The following is a 27,834-nucleotide window of genomic DNA, read 5'->3' on the forward strand; positions in this document are numbered from 1 at the left end:
ATGACTTTATGATTTATAGCCACTTCTAAAAAAAGTTTGAAGCAACTTCCAAACTAGACTTGTTTGCTGTCATAATTGGCCCAGGCACCTCGGTGTTTAAGGCAGTGTCTCTCATTCTAAGGGGATAGCATCGAACTTCAAGCTAATTCTGATGCACACTGTGATTAAGGGGTACAACTCTAGGATGTTCAATTTTAGAGGATTTCATGGTACTTTGAATAGTGGTAATTCTCAGTATTAAAGCTATGGATTGATTTGAGAAGCAGAATCTAATCCTGTGAGAGGTCATTGCAGAAACAGTCAAGGTCATTAAGGTTAGGCTTTAGTTTGAGGGAGCCATGTTGGAGACCTGGACTCAGAGTCCCAGTGTGGGGCTAGTTGGACAGACCAGCCACACACAATGGAAGTTGGGACATCCCTGTGAGCTGCCATGATTACCTCAGAAGACTAGATTCACTGCAGGTATAGGAGATTGCTTCTATGCTTAGAGTGCTCCTGGGTCAGGAGCACCCACTCTCAGGCTGGCTTATCATGGTAACAGGACTGGATGTAGTATGTGTCCATGGCAGAACTCTGGCACTTGCATCAGGGAAGGACAGGAGCTGGCAGGGAGAGAAAATTCTGGAACTGGGACTTGTTCAGCTTCTCTTTTACCTGGAGGATTAATGGGGAATGTGATGTGATAATGCAAGAGAACCAGCCTGAGTTAGTTACCATTTGCCAGGCAGAATGGCTCTTGATGTCATAACAAGGATGAATGCATTTCCAGAGAATTAAGGACAAAGCTACCCTTTTAATTCTTAGGCCTAGATTGTTAGCATTACTTTCAAATTGTATACCTATTCAACTATTTGCTAAACCAAGCTCACTGATTTTTCCAAGATATGGGAATAAAATGTTTCCATTTGGAGTGTGTGTATGTGTGTGTGTGTGTGTGTGTGTGTGTGTGTGTGTGTGTGTGTGGGTGTGTGTGTGAGAGAGAGAGAGAGAGAGAGAGAGAGAGAGAGAGAGAGAGAGAGAGGAATGTATGTGTGCCTTTTTGTGTGTGTGTATTGGGGGAGGTGATGAAGGGTTTCAGTGTTTCATGAAAAATAGCCAACTGCTCAGTGAATACAAACAGCAAAACCACTGTACCACCATCAGTTAAAATACAAATTGGAGTTTGGTGAACTAAGCTATTAAGGGAGGATTTCATATAATTTAAATTGAAGATAATTTAGAGTAAGGGTACATTTACCGTAAGCAGTACACTTAAGGTAAATTAGCTAATTCAAAGTCAAGGATTTTTCCCGAAGTAGAAAACTCACACTGATGGGAATTTGGAGATCGAGGAAAGCAAATCTCTTTAAAGAACAGATTTTAAAGGACAACAACAGATTTCAAGTTCTGACACAGGGAGATACACTGCAGTGTGGCTGTGGTACTGGCCTGTACTCTCCAGCAGTGGCAAAATGAGGTGATGACAGGCCTTTAATAGTGATTATTGCCAGTGGCCCAGGCAGAGTCCCTGGGATTCATAGCAGACAGGTGCCTGTCATGAATTTGACTCAGTGACTTTCAATCCTCACAGGTTGGCTTGGCCTGATGGGGCATCTTCAACTCCAGGTAATAGCAGTACTTTTCACGATATTCATTTCTTGGCGGGAGATTTTTTTGGCCCATCTCTTAGTGGAGGCATTAGCCAGTTGCTGGCAGCTTTTGATGAAAATAAGACTTTGATTGTGATATCATTTTAAGTTCTCACATCTGTCCTTGAATCTATTATTTTCTGGGTTATTTTACATGTGCCTTATGTTGGAATAAATGATGTTTTCCTTTTCTCTCTTTTTAAATTTACTTTTCTGTCAGGAATTTTTTTCCTACCATGTAATACCATAATTAGGGGAAAATAATAAATTATGATCTGTTGGGAAAACACCAGCTGCCCCTTCCTTTACGTGGTAATGTTCTAAGGTGATTATGTACTTCCAGTGGAAAATCTGAAAAGTTAAAGACCACAGTGGCTTATGGTGAGCACCATCTTTATGAAACATTTTCAGTCTTGCAGATCTGTGTGGGTGAGTCTGGCCTCCCAAGAATGCCCTCTTAATTGATTCACAAATTTCTCAAACCTTACTAATAATAAATTCATACCTAAAGTTTTATGGAATATGTGTCCCATGGAGACTATATTAAAAAAAAGAACTTTCCAAGTGATGAGCTTTGACAATAAAAAGCGGGAATGTCTTCTCTATGTACCCTTTGTTCCCCCTCCCAGGTCAGCCACCTTCTGAGACACAGTCTTGACAACTCTTGCTTTCTTTCTGGGTTCTTTCTGCCTCAATGTGGACATTCAAATTGTGTGATATTGCCTCTGAAATGGTTCTTATCACTGGACCTCTCTGTTATATTCTTATTGCCTCTGTTCTAGATATGGTCCTACCATCTGTTGCAGATACAATCTCTCCTTTTGCAAAAGTCCCAATCTCTCCTCTTTGTCTTCTCTGCTTTGATTTGGTCATTTTACTTTGTTCCTCAAAAGAGTGAATAACTCCCAGTGTCTAAGTCAGGAATATAAGTTGATTTGCACAACCTAGAGTGTGAGATCCCCTCAGGATTCTGAGTTACTTAAAATTTTTAAAACAAATTTAAAGAGATAGTTTGGGCTACACATGAATATTTTAAGTTGATAAAAAGAACAAACATAAAGAAGAATCCAGACATATATGGTTTAACTTCATCTGTATATATACTAATAACTTTATCCAACAGATTAAATTTCTTTTCATCATCTTGACAGAAAATATTACTTGGTCACCAGAAGAAGCCTAGATTGTCCATAACATTCAATGTAAATGTTATAAATATTACATATTTATATTTATGAAACTAAAAAAAAATCAGAAAAATTTGAAAGGTCAAGGCATCAGAATTTTATCAAATATGTAAATTCACTTTTTGAAAATGTAGTAATATGAATGTTGATGAACATACATAGAAATGGTAAAGTTATCAAAATTAGAAATTATGGTAATATTAATTTATATACTTTATTCAAACTCTATCCATTTTCCTATAAATATTGTCCTTTTTTCTGGTTCAGGATCAGTCTAATTCAGGATTGCATGATGCATTTGCTGATATATCTTTTAGTATCACTTATTTGATCAGTCCTTTATTTTGAGACCTCAGCAAATAAGGCTGTCGTAGTCCTTATGGCTTCATCATCCCCCACCAAAAAAAATTTCCAAGCCCTGATATCTTAAGAAGCTAAACTTAGATTCTAGTAGCCAATGGGAGATAATATCTTACCTAAGTTTTGGACTTCTCAAACCAACATCAATTTCACAGAGATTTTGCTCTCCATTATGCAATTCATGAAAAATAGATTTTGTGTCTCCTGAGGCTTTCCAGACATCTAACTAGAATACCAGTAGTAAACAAGCAGGTTTGCTGGAACATGGTGCTATTACCTGCCATCTTTTTCATGTCAACCCTAGCTAGTGATTGTGCCAGTCAAGGAGTCAGACACAGTGTTTGCCCTTCTGCTGAGCTGTCAGTTGGTATCAGAGGAAAATTATTTCTGTATAATATGCCAGGTTGAATACTCACAAAGAATCATGAACTCAAATTAATGAAATGGAAATGTAACTAAATCAAATCATCTATAAGGAGAAAATATTGAAATTGTTCTCAAACTGTCATGTCTTAAGAAATAAAAACAAAAAAAAATAGAGGGCACATTTTTTTTTTCTAAAGTAACTTTTGACTGTGCAAATTAACATCCTTGTTCTTAGCTCTAGGGCACCAACAGTGGCTATTCAAGCATACATTCAGTTAACATATATTTATCAAATACCTTAATTTTCTATGTAATTGACACTTAAATACAGAATTTATAAAACTTTATTATTTTCACAATGCTCATAATGTAAGGTAGCTCTGTCAAATAAAAATATACTAGCCATATTTGTCATCTTAAATTTTCTAATAGCTACATTTAAAAACAGGTGAAATAAATTTTAATTTTACATTATCCAACATACCAAATACTATAACTATATTATCCTATCCAATAAAAGAGTAATATGCAAATTGACCATCACTCCAACACATAAGATGGCTTCCCCTATGTGGTCAAAGATGGCTGCCCCCATGTGGACACAAGATGGCCACTAAAAGATGGCCTGCAGGGGAGGGCAGTTGGGAGGGACAAGGCCTGCAAGTGAGAGCAGCTGGGGGCAATCAGGATTGTAGGGGAGGACAGTGGGGGGGTGGGAGGACCCAGGCCTACAGGGAAGGACAGTTGAGGGGGACCCAGGTCTGCAAGGGAGGACAGTGGGGGTGACGGGGCCTTCAGGGGAGGGCAGTTGGGGAGCTGGAGTTAGGGATGACCAGGCCAGCATGGAGGGGCAGTTGGGGGTGACAGGGCCAGCAGGGGAGAACAGTGGGGGTGACAAGGCTGGCAAGGGAGGGCAGTTAGGGGTGACCAGGCAGCAAGGGAGGGCAGTTGGGGGTGACCAGGCCAGCAGAGGAGGGCAGTTAGGGGTGACCAGGCAGCAAGGGAGGGCAGTTAGGGGTGACCAGGCAGCAAGGGAGGGCAGTTAGGGACAATCGTGCAAGCAGGGGAATAGTTAGGGTTTGATTAGGCTGGCAGGGGAGTGGTTAGGGGTGATCAGGTTGGCAGGCAGGTGAGCAGTTGGGAGCCAGCAGTCCTGGATTGTGAGAGGGTGTAGGCTGAGCTGAGGGACACATCCCCCCCAACCCCCTGCACGAATTTCATGCACTGGGCCTCTAGTATCAATATAATATAAAACACTATTAGATATTTTTAGGTATTTTATATTTTGATTTTAAATTCTAAGATTTTAAAATATGAGTGTACATTATACTTACAGAACACCTCGACTTGGATTAGTCATATCAAATGGTGAATAGTCACATGTGGCTAGCATATTGGGTAGTGTGGGTCTGGAAGAAGGTAAAAATGATTAAACTATATTATAAATGAATAAATCTATGATCCAAGTATTTCCAAGGGTTCCAGGAAAGTCAAAATTAAGTAACTTGCGCCTTAGAATAAGATGGTATCTTGTATTACAGTATCTATATAAATAAAGAGCCAGGGTTGTAACATCCAAAACAATTGAAGGCTCAGCCAAATGCCAGGCTGCATGTATTATATAATAGGTGAGCAGGCTGAACTGCTGACCTCTCAGAGAGAGAGGTGGGGCTGATCATCAGCAGCTGAGCCTCTCTCTTTCTCTCTCCCCGAGAAGTCAGTAGTTCAGCTCACTCATCAGCAGCCTGGGGCGGCTGCTGATCAGCCCCACCTCTATGATCAGGCTGGAGAGAGGCTCAGAGATGCTGACTGGCATAGAAACCAACCATTCAGAACCAAATCTGGTGAATTGCGAGGAGCCAATGGCTGCCTAGGAGGCATGGCTTTTGATACTGACTGGCATAGAAACCTACCAATCAGAACCAAATCTGGGTGAATTGCAAAGGCAGAACCTAAGGTGGAGGCTGAGGAGGGGTTTTAAGGGCAATAGCGTTTGCTGTAGGGTGTAAGAAAGTGATTCAATTTTTTAATGACCAGTTTGGCAGTAGAGTGCATATGGCTGGCTATCAGTCCAGATATAGGGATTATGTATTTTTGTCTGCCATGAGCATCTCCTCCTGCTGAGAAAGGCTCCTCCTCCCCATTTAAGCAATCTTATCCTATATAATCTATCTATAATAATAAAAGGGTAATATGCTAATTAAACCAGGTCGACCACCCATCTTCCAGACATCCTTCTTCCTTCCAGACAAAGCCGTGGTGGGGCCAAGGCAGAGACAGTGAGGGGTGATCAGGCCAGCAGGGGAGGGCAGGTGGGGGCAATCAGGCAGGCAGGGTGCAAGGTAGGGGCGATCAGGCTGGGAGTGGGGGGGAAGATAGTGGTGATCAGGCTAGCAGGCAGATGAGTTAGTGTGATCAGGTAGGCAGGCAGGTGAGTGGTTAGGAGCCAGTCATCTGGGATTGCAAGAAGGATGTCTGACTGCTGGTTTAGGACTGATCCCACAGGACAGTCGGACATCCCCTAGGGGTCCCAGATTGGAAAGGGTGCAGGCTGGGCTGAGAAATCCCCTCCATGCATGAATTTCATGCACCTAGCCTCTATATATATATATATATATATATATATATATATATATATATATATATATATATATATATATATATATATATATATAACTGCATTTATATATTCAGCACATATATATTTTTAATACATTCACTTTTTAAATGAATGAGTAGAGGCCATCAAAGAAGTAAACACTGAGAATTTTAAGCCAGTTTTTGAGGGACATTCAATACAAAAGAGGTAAGAGTAGAAAAATGAAAACTATTGCCAGGAAGAAGGGAGAGGATGAGGAAAGCTCCTGAGATTTGGGGTTTATTTCAAAAGAACCTATCTTTGCTGTATCACTTACTATCGAAGTGATCTGTTGAGCTTGCGAAAACCTTTTGGTTCACAGGACTTTGGTGGAGAACCCTGCGGAGATGAAGTAAAACTTTACTAGCTGTTAAGGTAGTTCATGCCAGGCTGTTAATCAATCTGGAGAATTCAGGTCAATTTCCATTTTTTTGATTTTTGCATTTTTGCCTGGTTGTTTATATTGCCTAAGTTTGGTGTAGAAGGCTCCAAATTCTGATTCAGTGTGGCATTGTGAACATGAGTTTTAGCTTAAAAAAAAAAAAATCAAATGAATATCAGCAGCACCGTCTGTTAATGTTTGAAAGATATTTCACAGCTTTGAATGAATTGCGTACAGAATAACATTTCTAAAATCCACTTGACTAGTGCCAGCTCCTTGAGAGGAAAACAGATTGTTCCCTCTCAGTGGAAAGATTCATATGGGAAAGAGGTATGTTAACAACACTTTTCCCTTTTAAGTCTGGTACCAACTTCCCGAAAGCTGTCATAAGGTCATTTCCTCAGTTTAATTGTGTCCTTGTTCTGTAGATAAATGATGAATTTATGTATCGAATGTTCTCAGTCAGCAATCATTCACAGCTGCTAAGCTAAGTAAAGAAAGAAAGAAAAAAAAGGGTATAACGATCTACTTGCAAAATGCAGGAGTGGAATATAAACCCTTTTACCTACAAGCTTAACTATGCAGACCTTTTTTTTTTTTCTTTCTTTTTTTTTTTTTATAAAGAAGGTTGGAGCCTATACTTACTGAACAATCCTAGAATTGAAAAGCACACCAGCCTCATAGAATTGCTCATTTTCCTCAGGAAATAGTAAGAAAGGTGAAAATGAAGACCTCGTCCAAAAGCAAACCCACTCAAATGAAGTGTGAACGCCAATCAATTTTAGCAGTGGTCTGGCAGCCTCAGTTCTGAACAGCAAGTTGAGACAGCAAGTGCCTAAGTGTTACTGCCAGCTCTGTTTCATGTGCTCGCTTAGCCTGCCTGTAAGATGTGGTTGGTGCACGCATGCGTGTACACACACACACACACACACACACACACACGCACACGCACATGCACAGCAAAAGGCCTGCTATAATGAGAGGCAGATTCTATACTAATTGTTTTGGCAGCAGGCTTGTGCAAAAGTGACGTGCAGCATTTTTGCTGAGGTCTGTTTGCTATTGGTATGCTCATAACCCATGGGTAAGGAGCATGTGGAAAATGTGAAAATTATGGTTAAGTGAAAAAAGTGCCTGTATGGAAAGCAACTCTTCTATTTAGACTAGATTTATTTAACTTTTAATGTAAAGGCCAATTTCTCTTAACATTTTTCTGGAAAAATTGATGTAAAGTTGTTGTGTATGCAATTTTTATTAAATGTCATACATGACATAGTATTATTATTTTTTTTTACCAAGCAAAAAGGAAAATTTCAAAAAGTGGAGTTACATTTATAACAGTTAATACTGTAAACATACCCACTCAGATTTAACAAGTTTTGCCAATTCTAATCCAGAGCAAGACCTTTTAGGAAAAAAAAAAAAACCTCTGCAAAGTTAGGAAACATTGCATCATAATGTGATGTTCTTCTATTAATAGAATGTTTCAATGTTCAAGCGGGATAAAATCTTAACAGCTATTCTTTTAAATTTTCATGAAAAGCAAGAATTAAATCTATTATGAAGCCCACATCAGTTTGATGAACTCCAAAATTGGGAAAACATTTTAATTAAATTTATAAGGGTACCACCTTCTACTACCATTTGGCTAAGCTTCATGGGATGAGAAAAAAAGTGGTAGCAATGTCACAATAAGGGCAACACAAAATTAAAATGGCAACCACATTTTGAATAACCTCCATAAATAACCCAAAATCTCAAACATTCCCAAATTCCTTCTTTGTAAAACCTCAAAGATGACCATACAGCTAAAAGATAATTTAAAAATGGGATTTTTTTTACTTTAAAAATAGTAATACCCTTTATCTGTAAGCCAGACATACAGTAACATTAATGACCCTAGACGAACACGTGAAACCAGAATAAAAGAAGAAAATATCCTCAAAATGAAGAAAAGCTATGACAAAGCTCATGCACTATATTTTCCCCCCATAAAAATGTCACCACTGAGCTATATAGTTATTGAAAGTAATGTAGTAGATTAAAAACAGATGGAAATACACAAATAAATTTTTTAAAATGACACAAAGGGAAAAGGACCATCTATCCTAATAAAAGGGTAATATGCTAATTAGACCAGGAGACCTTCCAAGCTTCCTTCCAGACAAAGCCATGGTGGTGGGGCTGAGGCAGAGGCGATTAGGGCTGATTAGGCCAAGAGGGAAGGGCAGTAGGGGTGATCAGGCTGGCAAGAGGGGGGCAGTTGGGGGCGAGAAGGCTGGCAGGCAGAGTGGTTAGGGGCGATTTGGAAAGTAGGCAGGTAGGTGAGCGGTAAGGAGCCAGCAGTCCCCGATTGTGAGGTGGATGTATAAATTGGCAGTCAGGCATCCCCCGAGGGGTCTCAGATTGGAGAGGGTGCAGGCGAGGCTGAGGGTCACTCCCCTCCTCTGTGCACGAATTTCATGCACAGGGCCACTGGTACGTAATAAATACATTCCCAAGTGAAGGACACAAATCTTATCTATTCAAAAGACCCTAAAAGCATCACTGTCCATATTTGTGGTTGTAGGTACTGGTTGGCTGTTCCAATAGGTATTAACCAGCCCCGATTATATATCTCACCTTCCACCACTATAAAGCCTAGAAAAGCTAATTACTCATTTTCCCATCCTTGCAGTAAGATGTGACCATGTGACACCATTCTAGCCAATGAAGAAACATTTCTTGTAGGGAACTTTTTTTCTGGCAGTGAATTTTTTCACTTTTTGTTCATCTGAGGAACTATTTCTTCTTTACTTTGGAAGACTAGGTCATGATATAGAATTCTAGGTTGGTAGGGTGTTTTATTTCTTTCAACATTTTAAATATTTCACCAAATTCTCTTTTTGCTTGCATAGTTTCAACTGAAGAGAAATCCAATGTAATTCTTATTCTTATTTCTCTATAGGTAAAGTTTTTTATTTTTATTTTTTTATTTTGTGGGTTCTTTCAAGAGTCTCTTTTTATCTTTGGATTTCTCCAGTTTGATTATGATTAAAAACAAACAAACAACCCACACAACAGAAAACAACAACAAAAGGTCCTGTCCTCTGAGATTCCTTAATTTGTAGTTTGGTGTCTGTTATTAGTTTTAAGTGCTTTCAGCTATTAGTACATCACATATTTCTTTTGCTCCTTTTGATCTTCTGGTATTTCCATTATTTGCATATTATACCTTTTGATATTGCACCATAGTTCTTGGATATTCTGACTTTTACTTATATTTATCCATTCTTTTTTTCTCTCTACCTTTCGGTTTTAGAAATTTATATTGCTGTATATTTAAGCTCACTGATTCTTTTCTTCAGCTGTGTACAATCTACTTATAAGCCCATGAAAAATATTTTTCATTTCTGTTACACTGCTTTTTATTTTTAGAACTCCCTCTTTATTTGTTATTAGAGTTTCTGTCTCTCTGCTTACATTACTCATCTTGAATGTTGCCTTCTTTTTCTTTAGATTCCTTAACATATTAATTATAGCTATTGTAAGTTCTATATCTGATAATTTCAAAATTTGTGTCATATATGATTCTGTTTTTTATGCTGCCTTTGCCCCTTCAGGCTATATTTTTTACTTACCTTTTAACATGCCTTATGATTTTGTTGTTGTTGTTGTTGTTGTTGAAAGTCAGATATGATATATTTGGTAATAGAAACTCAGGTATATCAGCATTTAGGGTGAGTTTTTATGTTCATTGAACTCAATGGTTTTTTAACTAGTGTGTCCCAAGAGGTACACTAGTGTGCTACAAGATTTTTAAATCATGCACTACTTGAGGATTTAGTCAGTGACACTGACCTCTTTTCCCTTAGAACACATGTGTCAAACACAAGGCCCGCGGGCCAAATCCAGCCCTCCAGGCCTTGCAATGTGGCCCGCACCGCGCTGTCATCACTGCACTCCCCTGTCAGTTTATGACATTGTCAGTTTATGACTGTTCAGTAAACCATTCGGCCCGCAATTTAGGCTGGATTTTAGATTTTGGCCCCTTCTCTGATTGAGTTCGACACCCCTACCTTAGAATGTCAAAGGAAAAAAATGACATCAGCCAATATAACAATAGCTGCCTGGTGTAAATGAATCAAAATTATACTTATTATTTTCAGATTGGCAAAAATATACTTTTTGGTGTGCCACAGAATTTTAGTAATTAATTTATATGTGCTGTGAGATGAAAAAGGTTGAAAATTGCTGATCTAACTAGAAGTTAGGCTATGTTTAATGTTTTCTGTAGCTCAAGGTGCCAGAAGCTTCTAATAACTCAAGTGTCCTTGATTTTATCTCCCCTGCTTTCTTCGTACTTTTCTAAGAACTCCTTTTTAAATAGAATATATACTTTGCAGCTTTTTCAGCTGTAATCCACTGTTTTTATATAGGAGTCCTCTTGACCTGGTAGTAAATTGCTGAGGATGGGAAGTGTTTTATGACTAAATCTCTCAGTCTTTTAGTTGGCCTATGTTCTACGACTGTAACCTTTACAAATGTTTCCTGTCTTATGCTCCCACATTCACCAATCCCTTATGTAAGACAGGAAAGATAACAAGAACTAGCTTTGCGTAATTATTCTTCTAAATATTGAAAGAGTAGGGTAAAGCTCTAATGCATTTTCCCCCCTGTAGAATAGGTATTCTAAAACATAGTATCTTAATTTAAAAATTGAGAGATGTTTAAAAATTGAGATAAAGTTAGGCTAATAAACCTCAAGATGTTTGCCACTGATAGCAGAGTTTGTGACTCACAGTTTCCAGGAGGCTGGGCAGGCCATATCATGAGTGGTCACACAAGGAGCACCCGTTCTGACACGAGGCATAGAAAGGAGTTACTTTGGGAAAGAGCTTTTATTATAGTTTCCATGGGAATGAATGGATGAAGCAGACTAAGTAATCTTAGTAATGAGTGAATGATGGATTTTGATAGGATTCAACCAATAATACCTACCTAGAAACAGCTGAAAGATTATCAAAGGAGTTAAGTAGATGGAAATGTAAATATCACCTATGTGATTGATATAGCTATGTTGGAGAACTTGGGAAAAGTCTGATAGTTAAATGGGATTGATATTTCTACCTGATCCTCAATTGAGACATTAATAGAGTCTAATAGAGTCTACCTATGGGAAATTGTAGATGTAGTTTCCCATAATCACTACTTTCCACTTTTTGTGTGTGTGTGGGTGGAGATAGCAGAAAAAGTCAAAGCTCTCATTCTCAAGTACTTTTCAAGTGTTAGCTCAATTCAGTTGAGAAATGTTGATGCCTACTAAACAGATAACTCATTCCAAATCCACAGTAAAAAGTAAAAGATTGTTCAAAATGCTGGAAGTGTTTGGGGAAATGCCTACTTGTGAAAACTCAAAAAATGGGGATTACATGTTTTCTCCCTAAAAGGTAAGAAAGGAGAAAATAGTAAACCTTTTCATAAAAATTATAAAATGTGATACATAGATAGGCTTCAGTTGGCTGGAAGAAACACTTATTATGCAACAAATATCTAATAAAAATAAATCAATGGAGAATTTATGTTTCCCTGAGACTTTCAGAGCTAAATATTGATATAAGTTCTTATTCTAGGAATCAAACAGATGTTCATTTATCATACTTCAGATAAAAAACTAAATGAGTTTTTAGTTTACTGTAGAAATACTTTTTTGGTAAAAGTCTTAAAGACACATGTTAATTTTTAAACTTAAATATTCTTCAATTATATATTAACATGTATACCTCAGTAATCTCTAGCACATTTGTTTTCTATTCAACTGTCTTCATATGCATGCCCAATTATATTTAAGGAGTGAAGTTCTTTAAAATTATTTTTATATAATACCGTTTCAAATACTAGAGTATTCTGGATGTGATAAATTCAAAATTGAGAAAATGTTTTCATGCTGTACGTAAAAGTATACTAGTCTTTATCTAGTTGCTATACTACTGGAGCTTATGTTTTAGTGGAGGTAAGAAATATAATAAATATACACAAGTAGATAAATATATAGATATTAAAGTAGTGGTTATTGCTTTGGCATAATGATAGAGAGTAACTTGAGGATATGTGACATTGGACACCAAAAGCCTCTCCTGATGGCAAGAAGGAGGCAGGCATGTGAAGAACAGAAGCACAAATATTCCTGGAAGATAACACAAGAACTACAAAGGGTTTAAGGTGGGAATTGAGTGTGATATCTTCGAAGAAAAGAAAGATGAGTATGGCATGAGTGCAAAGATTGAAGAGGAGATTGGTTACAGATGACTTTTGATAATTTTATAGAGATGAACCAAGTAAGATCCTCAAGTGTAGCTATGAAATTTGAATTTTAATCTACTACATTTGAAAACCATTGGAGGGTTTCTAAAGATGTGAAATAACTTCAATTATGTTTAAAGACTATGCATAGAAAATTAGATGGCTAAGTACAAGCCTGAAAGAGAGATAAGTTTCAAGGCCATTTTACTAATCTAGGCAAGAGACAGTATTGATGACAGATGTCATAGAGAGACATGGAGAATGGAAGATGGAATATCAGAGCCTTAGGAAGAATAATAATAATCTATACCAATAAAAGGGTAACATGCTAATTAGACCAGATAGACCAGATGTCTTCCATATGTCCTTCTGGACAAAGCTGTGGAGAGCCAAGGGGGGGGGGGTGATGGCAGTAGCAGCGGGGTGATGAGGGCAGTGCCTTCCCCTGATTGGTCTGGTCACCTCCCGCAGTAGGACATCCCCTGAGGGTTCCTGGACTGTGAGAGGAGGTAGGCCAGGCTGGGGGACCCTCTCCAGTGCATCAAGTTCTGTGCACAGGCCTCTAGTAGTAGTAGTAGTAGAAGTAGTAGTAGTAGTAGTAGTAGTAGTAGTAGTAGTGGTAGTAGTAATAACAACTACTCATGCAGGTGAATTTGCCAAAGGGAATAGGAGAGTGAAATAAATCAATAAATTGTTGGTTTGAACAACTGAATGGGTGGCAGTGTCATTTAGAATGACTAGAAGAGGAGCAGGTTTAGTATCTGAGAAACAAGGAGTCTGTTCTCGCATGTTAAATTTCAAACATCTACTAGATAGGCAGGTTGGTAGGAGATATTTAAAGAGTAATTTGACACATGAATCTAGAGTTCATGGAAGAAGTATAGTACAGAGAAATAATTTTTTTAGTTAGGCCCTGGCTTGATTGGCTCAGTAGATAGAGCATCAGCCTGCAGACTGACAGGTCTCAGGTTCTATTCTTGTCATGGGCACATGCCTGGGTTTTGGGCTCTATCCCCAGTGCCAGGTGTGCAGGAAGCAGCCAATCAATGATTCTTTCACATCATTGATGTTTCTATCTCTCTCTTTCCCTCTCCCTTCCTCTCTGAAATAACACATATGTTTAAAAAAATATGCAGACTGGTGCAGCCATTGTGAACAGTATGGCATTTCCTCAAAAAATTAAAAATGCAACTTCCATTTGACCCAGTAATCCCACTTCTAGGAATCTATCCCAAGAAAACAGAAATACCCATCAGAAAGGATGTATGTACCCCCATGTTCATAGCAGCACAAATTTGCAATAGCTAAGATTTGGAAACAGCCTAAGAGCCCATCAGCAGATGAATGGATTAGAAAACCGTGGTACATCTATACAGTGGAATTCTATGCTGTTGTAAAAAAAGAAGGAATTCTTACCATTTGCAACAGCATGTATGGAACTAGAGAGCATTACACTAAGCAAAATAAGCTAGTCAGAGAAAGATAAATATCACATGATATCACTCATCTGTGGAATATAATGAACAACATAAACTGATGAACAAAAATAGAACCAGAGGCATAGAAGCATCAAATGGACTGTACAACCTATGAGGGAAGGCAGGGGGTTAAGGGGAAAGATATCAACCAAAGGACTTATATGCATGCATATGAGCAAAACCATTGGACACAGACAGTAGGGGGGTGAGGGCTTGTTCTTGGGGGAGGGGTGTCAGGGAGAGGTCAATGGGGGAAAAGGGGGCTCATGTAATATCTTAAACAATAAAATAAATAAATAATAAAATTTTTAGTTAGCAGCAGATGGGACAGTGTCCTTTAAAGCCACGAGACTGAATGAAATTTCTTGGAAGAAATTATCCCAGGAGCAAAGGGAGTCACACAACCTGGGGAACAGTTCAAAGTTCGAACAGAAAAGGGATCCAGAGGAAGAGATTCATTGCGCAGTTCCTGGAATGATTCTCCCTTTTAGTTGTGATGCTGCAGTGTTATTAATATGTTGTTTTCTCTGAGACAGAGCTACAAGAGAATAATTGGGATTTAAGTTATTAAAAATTTGTTTTTCTTTTAAGAATGTTGTAGCATTAATCACAAAGAAATGAATGGCACATTCAATAGCCAATGGAAGGCAAAAAAGACAGGTTAATCCCCCAGTTAACACCAATATGGCTCCATCATAGTGGAATCAAGAGATATGCTTGTCTCTGCCCTTAGTTCCCCCCCCACCCCCACCCCACCTGCTTACCAAGACTTCATTGCCAGACTAATGATGTTTTTGTAACTGAGTCCTAATTTAATTGGCTATTTATTATAGGATTGTGACCTAAGTCTTTTATCATTTAGCTATTGGTCTTGATATTCCAGACTGCCTACAACAACTTGGATCAAATTTACTTCCAAAGATGTTGGGATCCCAAATATCTCTTGCTTCTTAGACAGATCCCAGTTTCCTGTGAGGTTTAATAGCTAGCTCATGCTAATCTTCTCATTTCTTTTGAAAGGCTGCACTGAACATCATCCTTGTTAAATTATTGGCATCTGCAGTTTTGCACAATTGTTTCCAGAGTAAGCTGTTTCAAAGGAAGTGCTTAAGCTTCTCTAAAGTTATATTAGAGAACAAAGATGGAATGAGAAGCAACAGATGCCATCTCACTTTTCTTTTCAAAGCATTCTCTGATGAACAGCATACAGCACAAAGCTCAGGTTCTATGTTCCCTCCTTGCTGGGAACTGTTTATTCATTTCCTCCAGGGGAAATCCTTAGAGTGTTAGAAACAGTAATCAGCATAGAGGAGAGGCCATGGTACTATTGAGACCCTGCTATATAACTCCCCCTCTTCCCACACACACACACAAGTATTTTATAAATACTTGTGAGGGTTTCTTTACTCTCCATAATATGCTTCCCAGCATGCAGAAAGTGTCAGGTGCCATGTATAAATTCATGTTCTTGAAATTGGGATTAATGTAAATGGGACTGGATTAGAGATTCCCAAATTTTCCGGAAAGTTTCCTGATACCCATAGTGTCACAGTAATTATTTCGTGGTACCCTTAGCCCATAAGAAATACCTAATCATTCTATTTTTTAAATAGGTGAGTCCAAACAGGAAATTGTAATAGTAGTAGTTTGTGTGATGGTGGACAGCTGAGTTTCCCCTTTAAAATTTAAAATATCTTGCCGAAACCGGTTTGGCTCAGCGGTAGAGCGTCGGTCTGTGGACTGAAAGGTCCCAGGTTCAAATCCAGTCAAGGGCATGTACATTGGTTGTGGGCACATCCCCGGTGGGGTGTGTGCAAGAGGCAGCTGGTCAATGTTTCTCTCTCATCGACGTTTCTAGCTCTCTATCTTTCCCCCTTCCTCTCTGTAAAGAATCAATAAAATATATATTTTTTAAAAATTAAAATATCTTGTAACAACAAAGTGATTTTGCTCCAGAAGCCCAGGTGTTAGCTGGGAACCATGGAGCCATGTGACTGGCTGCAACAGCATCAAACCCAGCATTCCCAGAGCATCCCTCATGGAAGAGGATTTCACATATATAAGTCTCCTGTATTCCTTAATAGGAATCTGGGCTTTGAACATTTGGGAAATTGTGCACGATGACCTTAGGAGTTCCCAGTTTCCAGCAAATGTAAAACAAATGGCAGGAAAAGTAATATTTTCCACAAGGAGAGGAGGAATTAATCCAACCATTCACTGTTTATTATTAGTAGCAGTAGTGTGCAAAATAAGGCAGGCTTGTGTGACTGTGAATTCTCTTCCAACTCAATGTCAATCTTCAAGTTTATAAAATGTAATAAAAAGCCAGTCCCTGGCTTGTGGTACACGACACGTGTTTAGCATTTGTTGCCTTCTTCTTATCCATTCTGGATGTGAAAATCAGCCTGCAGTTGATCAAGTACTCTCATCATTAACAGCCTATAAAAAGGCACAGACAATAGAAAAACTATTTCTGCATATTTAAAGGGAAAAAAAAAAGTGATGAATGATGCATTTCCCCCAGAATTCAGGTGTTCTTCCTCCACAGTTTGCCTGTGAACACTTTACTGCTGGGTTTAACAGCCAAGTTTGAGCAAGCAAAACAAGATGTCCCTTTCCTTCCTACCAGGGGATATAAAACGTTTGCATTTGGACTGGGTTTAACATTACTCTTAGCCTATAAAGTGGGTGTAGATACAAGGGTCAGAATCTGTGACAAAAGGCAAAATTATGCTTCATTGCTGGTTTATTTTTAAATTGTGTTTTCTTCCTTTTATGTGGCCACTTTCTAAGGTCTGTGGGGAATATATTCTATATGTGGCAATGCTGAATTGTGCTGCCATGGAGATTAAGAGAATGCATGAATGTAATTAGTTAATTGGCTGCTTGGCACTTTGAAAAGTGTGAGCTGTGTATTTCCTGCCCTGGAGTCTAACCTCGGAATGACCACCCACAGTCTGCTCCACACAGAGGATTAGGGGCAGACACACTTATTTATTTATTTGTTTGAGAATTGTTTAAAATATGTGCGCCAGATGAGCTTCCTGCCAGAAAATGTATTTAACTTAGAAATGATGGATAAAGCATTTGCTGAGAAACAGGAGAAAGAGAGGAAGCGAGAGAACTATTTCAGCCCAAAGTTGCTCAAGACAAAGTGCATCCATGTATATTAGAGAGCTTGCTTTTCTGTATTTCATTTTGACCTTGTACAAGACTACAGGGGAATAGAGCCAAATCTATTATTTCTTTTATGTCTAGGACATAGGCATGCATGTACCCTCTATTGCCTGAGAACACCACTGAACATGTGTTGGACATTCAGTAAAGTTTACTGACGCCAACCATGAAAGCTTTTCTACTCACTTCCTCTCTGGAGCAAGTCATGTGGCTAATGATGGAGGTTGGATTCATCCAGGGCTGGGAATCATTACCAAGTAATTAGGAATACTAGGAACCAAAGATAAAAAACAAAACAAACAAACAAATAAACAAACAAAAAAACTTACAAAAACCACAAAGGGCCATGGAAGAAAACCCTGGGTGAAAACTATATCTAAATGTCAGAACCTGAACTCCATACTTTGGTTGGCAATGTATCAACAAAGCAACCCAAGAGAAAATAAGGCAGGAGATGGTCTTAAATAGTTTTTATTATACTTTCTTCTTTGTTTGATAGTGGGGAAGAAAATAGAAGAAATGTAATTTCTAGATGACTATTTACTTATCTTTTCTAATTCTTATTACTGTATTTAGGATATTTTTCTTATTTTCTATTTGCTTTAGTCAGAAATATTTTTAAACTAGCATAATTTATTTGAATTTAATAATTTAAAGTGTGAGAATTATATACTCTCTTAAACATAAAGATATAATATTTATTGAGCCATGTACAACTTTAACCATTCTATAAAATATTATTATCATCTTTCCAGAAATGAGGAAACTGAGTCTTTAAAGATTTTTTTAGTGACTAGCCAATGGTATAAAATTAGTAAGAGGCAGAACTCAAAATGCTAACCTAGGCTGTCAGGCATCAGAACCAACACTCAAACAACCTCCCTTGGCAATCACCCTTGGAGATCTATAACCCAAATACAGATACCCAGCATTATCATGTGAAACATGCTGAAGAACACATCAGATACCTCAAAAGAAATGGGCATGCGTTAGAGATAGGAAAAGAATGATGAGATTTCTTGAAGATTTTGAAAGCCATGGGAAATATGTGAGGAGAATAAATATAAAACAATGGCTTCCTTGTCAGAGATAGTAAATAAAAGAGTGATCCTGAATACTAATTTAGAAATTTCATTTCAATTATTTTAAATAAGCAAAGCACCTGATTAGAAGTCCAAAAGACACAAAAATATATAGATAACTCTCCCTTCAATCCTGTTTCAAGCCCCTTCAGTTTCCTCACACTGAGGCATCTTCTGTCATCGTTTTCACAAGCATCCTTGTATTTTATACAAAGTAGGGTACTTTGAGACGCTGATTTTGGAAAGGGGTAGTGCTTGCTTACAAACCCTTTCTGAGATATGCCTGAGTTCCTATCAAATATGGTTAATCAAGTCTCTCATGTTTGAAATTTGTGATGAACCAGTTTATGTCAAGTTACTTTCTATTAAATTTTTTCTAAAGAGAACAAGTATGGGGTTCTAAGATGGTTGCCAAAAGGATGGCAGGCTGCAAGACAGTGTGAGTGAGAGAACAAAAGGAGAATGAGTGGATGTGCATGGAGTGTATGTATTTGTGAGGAGGAATAGCTATATTCCAAGGAATTGTTGGGGACTGCTGGACTGGCTCCCCTGTCCAGGTAGCCACTACTGCTGCTGAAATCTCTTCCAGAGCAGCTGGCTCTGAGCAGAGACTGTGCCATCTTAAAGACTGTGCCATCTTAAAGAGAGTGGCTGTGATCTGAAGCCCAGCCTTACCTTCAACCAGGGAGACCCTTGGATACCAACTGGGACTCTACAACCACAACCCCCAGGGACAAGCTACTTCAGTTACCAACCCAGGAATACCAAGACTCCAGCCTCTCCGACTGCGGTCGCCTAGAAACTCTGTCCAGGAGGAGACAAAGCAGATGACACAGATGACTCCTGTGCCTTCTCACAGAGCAGAGAGAAGGAATAGCTGGATTGATTAATATGTACCTGGAATTGGCGAATTAAACATAGCTGTTGAGAAATCCATGGATGGTGAGGAAATCCGTGGATGGAAAGGTCAGCTATTGCTTAGGGAGAGGTAAGATCTGGAGTCCAAGCTGAAGGGAGAAATGCCCACAGAAATGTGTCTGAAATGTGTGCAGCAAGAGATAAAGTGTCAAAGGAAGATTGTGCCCCACAAAATATGCGTTGTTAGGGTAAGTGTAGCCCTGGAATGGGGAAGGGAGTCCACAGGGCTGTGGGCAGAAGGAGACTATAGAAATTAGCCCACAGCAGGGCTGGGCACAGGAGGGCAGTCTGGAGTTCTTCCTGTGTGCAGGCTGTGGAGTGCCAGAGGAAGACATGAGTCTGCGTGCATCCTGTGGCTTTTTTCTTTTCTTTTTCTTTTTTAAATCCTTACATCTGATTACTAAGCCCAGTACATAGCATCTTCCAATTAAAAAACAAAAAAACAAAACACTTGCTGAGACTGCAGGGGAAAGCTGTTTTTGTGGTACCTGGAGAACAGAGTGCAGAGAAACAAACAGAAAGCCAGCTCTAGGGTAGTCCATCCCTGTACCCCAGCATTAAGTGAGGCAGGGAAAGCCATCTACACGCTGGGTAGGAGAGGAGCCTTTTAGCCCCAGATATCAATACAGAAACACTGCCACCCAGGGGTGGTAGCAGAAATTGACTCTTGTGTGAATGCAACTAATGGCAGGCTAAGAAACAAAGAGCTCCCAACTGCTTGAAAAAAGGATTGTGGCTTATGACGAAGAGGAGCTGTGGAGCGCAGGGAACTCCAATACTGGGCTGTCTACCTGACAGGAAACAGACCTGCCAAACAGAATAGTAGAGGAAGTGAATGACTTCACTACTTCACATTTTTATTTTTTATCTTTTACTTGAGAAACTAAATTTTTTTCTTCCTCACCTGATTTTACCTTTTGTATTATATATTTTCTTTTTAATTACTATTATTATTTTTTTATAAAAAAAACTATGGTACATCTACACGATGGAATACTATGCTGCCATAAAAAGAAGGAATTCTCATCATTTGCAGCAACCTGGATGGAATTGGAGAACATCATGCTGAGTGAAATAAGCCAGTCAATGAAAGAGAAACACCACATGACCTCACTCATTTATGGATAATAAAGAACATTATAAACTGATGAACCAAAAGATAGATATAGAGACAGTAAAGCAACAAGCAGACCGTCAAATTACAGCGGGGAGGGTAGGGATATCTGGGTGAGATAAGAGATCAACCGAAGGACTTGTATACATGCATATAAGTACAACCAATGGACACAAAACTCTGGGGAGGGAGGACATGTTTGGGAGGGGGGGCAAAATGTAAGATATGTAGACAGATAATAAATTAATAAAAAAATAAAAAAATAATTACTATTATTACTACTACTATTTTACCTTTTTTAAATTTTTTTTTCTTCATTTTATTTTATTTTATTTTGGGATTAGTTTTATACCTTCTATTTTTATTTTTTCTGTAGCATTATTTTACTCTATTTTAGTTTTTCCTTTATAGCAACACTCTCTTCCTCATGTTCCCCTTTTGCCCTGTTTCTCTTACCACGTTCCTACTTTAATTTTTCTCTATCCTTTTTTCTTACTCTACTCCCTATTAAAAATTGATCTTACTCAATATCTAATTTCTGCTTCCCTGCTCCAAGCCCATACACACTTTCCTCTTCCCTTTCTTCAATATCCAGATTTTCTTTTATTTCCCTTTTGTTTTTTGTTTTGTTTTTGTTTTTTCTTTTTTAATTATTTGCCTTTTTCTTTCTGTATGTCTTGTTAATGTTTGATTATTGATTAGTTTGGTTTTTATTGCTTGTTTGTATTTGTTTTTTCTTTTGTTGTTTGTTTTTGTTGTTGCTGATTTTTATTTTGCTTCTGTTGTTCTTTCCCTCACTTATTCTTTTCCTTTACTAATAGCTTAACTAATAGATATAGATATAAATTTTATCTCATATATATGTATATTTTTTTCCTCTTTTTTCTATTTAGTTTTTTTTTTTTTTTTTTTTTTTTACTTTTCTTCTTATAAACTCATTCACTTTCTACCTCTTCTATAATGAATTGTGGCTATTTCCACATTTTTCAATTCCTTGAGCTTACCTTATGAAAATAAGCTGTTTTCTCAGATTCATTTAGATGTTACTTGTTTGAGGGTTTGTAGTTTACACATTTTAAATTAGTTGTTATTTGTAGCTTGCATTCATCTCTGGGTGTTTGTTGTTTGCATTTTTTGGATTATTTGTTGTTTTATTGGAGCTTTCACACCATATATATATATATATTCCCACCCCCGCTTTTTTTTTATTCTCTTTATGCTCTTAAATTTTTTCCTTTTATCAGTATCATTTATGCACTTTTTTCTATCCCCTAACTCTCTTTTTTTCTGGTGGTCACCTTTATTTGTGGTTATTATTATTGTGAATACATTTTTGTTTGGTGCCCTGTGTCTTGTTGTGGTGTGTTTTGTGCCTTTAAGTCAATGCAGGAGAGAGAGAGCTACATAACCAGATATCCAGAGAGGTGTAATCTGGGGAGACAAAGAAACAGGCCCGCATACAAAAGAAAAGGAGGCATCACCAGCAAATGAAGTAAATGAAATGGAGACAAGCAAAATGTCAAAGAAAGAATTCAGAGAAATGGTCATAAGGTCGCTGAAAAGGATGGAAGACAAATTCAATAATATGTGTAAGAACCAATAGGAAATGAAGAAGAACCAAAAAGAAATGAAAAATGGCATCAGTGCTATAAAGAACTCAATAGAAAGCATCAATAGTACACTAAAAGAAGCAGAGGACCATATCAGTGAGCTACAAGACAGCACAGGAAAAAAATATGTCCAAGCAGAACAGCATCTAAGAAAAAAACCTTAAAAAATAAGAGGAGAGCCAAAAGGAACTTTGGGACAACACAAAACTAAACAACATCCCCTGCAGTGTAGTCACCCATATGGAGGTACCACAGACACATCTACATATCAGGTGGCAAAATACATGGAAACACTTCCAAGGAGTCACCATAGAGTGGGAACACAATAAAGTGGTAAATTCCTGTAACTGGTTTTCATCCTGCTGAGCCTTTCCAGGTGCAAGGCAGCTTCTAAATCAAAGCTTTGGGATTTGGGGGCATGTGCCACAATACTTCTGGAGAGAATACCAGCCCCTGTCCATTTCACATCAGAGGGGTCTCTCATCCTTAATGGGTAAAAGAAAATGGCATGAGTTCTTATATATTTTTTTTGTTTTTTTGTTTTTTCTGAATGCTTGACTCTGAAGGAAGAGACCTCCTCCCCACTAGAGTATGTTGGGATTAGGAAGGATTTGGGAACCAAACTAAGTTAAGTCCAAATCTTGTATTTGCTACTAAGTCTATTACTTTCACTACTAAGACCTTGGTTTAAACTAAGTCCCCTCAACCATGAAAAATAATCATTATATAGTAATGCAACTTTGCAGCGTTATGACAATACCTGAAATGATGTGGTCATAGTACCTAAAAGAGTTGGCACTCAGACAACGCCAGTTTTTAAGTATCTGCATTGGAGATAGGGGACTGATGTGGCAGAAAATCCAAATCCTGCCTATCTCCATTCTCCTCATAAGAACATCTTCATTTCTGGGGAAGTTGCTGGAGAAAGAGACCGAGGTGGTTTAGGATCTGTTTCTTAAATTTCCTCTCATATTAATTCTCTTTTTTTCCTCTGAGACAGCACAATTGTGGGGACTGGAACCCTGGGCATCAGTTTACTAAATTTTCAGACTTTGTGATGAGAAGCATTGTCTGGTCATCTAAGTCTTCTTAAACTTCCCAAACTATTTTCTTATAAAATATTTACTTGTCTTGCAGGATTCTTATCCCCCATTAAAAAATGGGTAAGAATCTAGTATTCTTGAGAAGAAATACCCTAGTCCAATCCCTACAAAAGTCTATTCTAATGTCTAATGTCCTTTATGAAATAAGAGAATGAATGGAGGCAGCTTTGAGTCACAGAGAACTCATCAACATCTCTCAGAATCTACCAGCAGCATATTCCTATTAAACTGCTACAAAATTCCAGTATAATTGATTTCTCTAGTGTGTTTTTTTCATTTTATGTGCAGTTATTATTTAAAATTGGTACCTTATGAATGTCACAGTTTAACAGAATATGTACACCCCTCCCTCAAACACATTTACACAATGAGAAAATGTTCTCTTGTAAAATTTAGAATCTCTCTGAGACTCTGAGGTTTAGTGTCTGTAATCACTTGGTGATTGAGTTTTTATGTTCTTGACATTTTTCTAAATGAATTCTTATCTGATGTCAACACCAGAATGGTAGCTTGTCTTTCAGTGTATTGGGTTAAATGTTAAGGGAGTACATCATCCAGGAAAATCCCTTTGGTGTTGTAGCAAATCCTATGTAATAATACATAGGCAGTTGTGAGTGGGCTGCCAGACATGGTCAGGACCCTGTGGATAATCTGATCACTGTGAAGAGTTCAAAGCACCCAATATGTGAAATTCAGGCTGATTCAACCCTTTTCCATGGCCACCCAAGCAGCTTCCTTGAGCATATTTTAATAAATGATCCAGACAGCAGATGCAAAAAATTTGGGGACCCTTTTCCCTTTGAGTGAGTGTTTCCAGAAAGCAAAATAAATAAAATGTCAGAGTTTGTTCATCTGTTTGGCAAGGCAAGCTCTCCCTCTTCTATGGAGGAGGCTGAGCTGAGGAATGCTGTGGTTTCTGGGATTCAAAGCTGGAGACACAGCACAGCACACACCTTATTTGAGAGCAATTCACATCATACATTTTCATAAGTCAAGGTCCAGAAAGCAAGCTTTGTTTTCAAAATGTGTTTTCTTGGCACTAGTTACAGCAATTTGGTGTGTGGTTCATTGTGAAAATGCTGTGGGTGGCAAAGCAATCCACTAAAGGTACATGAAATATTTTAATTGGGGTGATTTTCTCTGGCCTTTTACTCTGCTCCTAACACCTGTATTCCAATGACAACAGTTACTTCTTTTGTGGGGTGATAATCGGCAGGATGTCAGAGCTGGCAGAAACTTTACTGAGCAAATTTTTTTTCTGTATAGGGCCAGAGAATAAATATTTTAGGCTCTATAGACCTTACCATTTCTGTCGCAACTACTCAAGTCTATTCAACTCAGCCTTTATGAATGAAACCAGCCATAGGAAATACATAAACAAATGGTTTTGGCTATGCTCTAATAACATGTTATTTATGGATTTAGACCATTGATGGCTGTTTGTTTGTTGATACTCCCCTTCCCCCCATTTATATCATTGGTTCATTTTTACATATGAAGAAACCAAAATCTAACTAGTTTAAAAAAGTTTGTCATTGTCACAAGCCAGGACAAGACATATCAAAATCCTGAATTTTATTATTGTTTTACATGTAGTTTTCTCTGAATAATAATAATAATAAATTCTTCTGTGTCTTAGAAGAAATAGACAATTCCTCTTCTCTGTTTTGACATTTTCCTAGTTAAAGTAAATGTCTGAATATGATAATCTACTATCCTTTGAACATTTAATGTAAAAAACTTCCTTATTGAAATAGAAATATATGAATATGTTTATGGAAAACGTGCGTGTGTGTTAAATACAGGATTTGTTATTTAAAGCCATAGGGGAAAAGTCATTTCTAATTAGAGAAGTCCAAAAATTTAGATGCTGATGGCCTGGTTTTCTGCAGAGAATTTGGCATCCTATTTCCTAGAACCTCTGTTTCTACTCTGTTTGTTTTAGTGTGACCAGCCTTTCAAGCATCCCTGTAAGGTTTCTGTTTTGGGAATCCCCAGTTGCCAGTGATCTCACTTGCCACAGAAATTTATTTCACACTTTTCCTTTGTAATGTGCTATTGCTTTGGTGATTTTATAGCCATTTTATTTTGTTATTTATATTTTTATTAATTTTTGGAACTGTTTTTTAAAGAAGAATTTAGCAGTGAGAGAAGGAAAAGAAAATAATGTAGATTATTTTAAATGCTGGAGAGGTTTTTCTTTTCCTCTCCTCATCCTCCTCTTCCTCCTCCTTTTGCTTTTGCTTTTTTTTTTTTTTTTATGGATATATCACTGATAGCTCTCCTCTCTGTTAAGGAAAAGAGTGTGAAGATGTGGATAAGGGAATGGATAGACCAGATCATGGTATTAAGCCCCATTTGGGTGAGTTCTAGTTCAAGATCATCATCTTAGGCAGGGCTGACACTTCATGAAACCCTAAGGGTGCTGGGGTGAAGGGGATGTGGAGGGACAGCGCAGATGCACTCTGGCCTCTCTCCGTTAGCCATGCCCAGGTAGGATATACAGCAAGTTCACTGAAGTTTGTTCCTCCACAGCATGGCTTGTTAATTTTGATACATATGAATGTGCATTACATGAATAAAATGATTCATTATCCAAGTAAGTTTGGAAAATGATGTATTAAACAAGATTCTACAGATTTCTTACCTCAGGACTTCTCAAACCCTTTAATAGGCAACATACATTAGGAATCTCTAAGACAAGGATATAGTTTACAATGTTTTACTAACATGTTGGGTCATTGGAACTTGTTATCACAAAACAGGTAAAGGGACAACATCCTCAGAACACATCTGGAAGTGCTGAGTTAAGTTGTTATATCATTCGGCTTCAGTGGAGTTGCACTTCCCGAGGCTGACCCATTATCTGTCTCAGTGGGTGTCCAGTGGACAGCTGCTGACTAGTCAGTGAGCCAACCTGCACTGTGCGGTTCAAATGCATGTACCTTATTTACTTTCATATTTCTTTCCCCCAGTAGTCTTCTCTTCCTTCCAAATATCACTTCTTCGGTATAACATCACCTTATTCCTTGTTGCATCCTGCTGTTGTGCACACATGCACAATAAGGGAGACCCACAGTGGTTCTCTGTTTCCCTCTGACCTTTTCGATTGTGAAACATCAGCTACTGGACAAAGCTTCAGCCCCTTTGGGTTTCTTGTCCTCTTCCTGCATGAGGGCCTTTGTCTAACTTTGCCCACCTGTCCCCCTTCCTTTTCCACACCTGTCACTCTGGGTCATACTTATCCTGTAGTCACCTTTCTTCCCCTATCCCCACTTATTAGCACCTGAGACATTTCATTCTATGGTGTTATGATAATCAGCCTGTTTAATAAATTTCATATTTGGCAATGTCATCTATAACATTTCTCAATTCTCTATTTCTTTTTTCATATTAGCCTGGTCTTACTTTATGAACGTAACATTTTTTTTGAAATCCCCTATTTGTCTCTCATTCACTTTTATTACAAACCAGTTGCTCCTTTTGCTGCTTACCTGAAACTTTCTCTAAAAGCCTGTACCCTCAATGCTAGTAGCCCTGGGTGCTTGTTGCCCGTCTCCCCAGAGGGCTAAGCCAGCTCAGGGTACATTCATTCTAACATTCTGATATGGACACTAATGGCACAGCCATCCACCATCTCTGTTGTGGATGTACTAGGTACACTCTGTAGCTATAAGGGTAGATCACGAGGGTCACGTTAATATGGAACATATCTGGTTCAACAGTGCTATTTTGCTTCAGATTGCACCTCAAGCCTCTAAATGGACTTTTCCAATCAAGACATTTGTGTAAGCTTCAAGACAGCCCTATTAGTAACCTATTCCTGAGTAGAATTCAGAACTATTTTTTCTCTTCCAGAACATCACAATTCTGCAAAGCCAGTTGCCTCTAACTGCACTTCAGGAGCATTAAAGTAGATAGTTTTGTCAAAGTGTACTTTATTTTCTGCTCTCCCATCTGTTCACTCTGTCTAGACACCCTGTCCTTCCTGCTGTTCTTCCAAGTCTCAGTCTCAGAGCCTATGCAGTCCTTGTTTCCTGTGCCTGGAACTTTCCTCCCCCAATATCCATGGTGGGTCCCTACTGCCCTGCTTCATGGGAAGCCCTCCAATTTATTACTCCTTTTAAAATGAAAATAACTCAATCCCTAACCACTGTTTGTTTTATCTTTTACTGTACCACTTTAATGCTAATATATTAGATATTTATTTTGGTCATAGACTTGTCTCTGCTAAAATATAAATCCCATGAGGCATAGTTTTTATTGCTTTCTCTTTTTCCTTCTCTTATGGCCGTATCCTTAATGCTTAGCATAGTGCATGGCACATGGTAGCTTCTCAAAGAATAGTTTTGAGTCTGTGATTTTGGAAGCAGGATTTACAGCAAAAGGTCACAAATCAGTTGTGCTGGTAAATTTCAATCTGTGATAATCTAGCCTGGGACCTGGCTAGATTGGTAAGAGTGAGTGATAATCCCTGCAGATAGTAAATAGTAGCCACCTGGAGAATCA

The sequence above is a fragment of the Pipistrellus hanaki genome, assembly GCF_964339955.1.
Source record: "Pipistrellus hanaki genome assembly, chromosome: 11".
NCBI classification, from domain to species: Eukaryota; Metazoa; Chordata; class Mammalia; order Chiroptera; family Vespertilionidae; genus Pipistrellus; species Pipistrellus hanaki.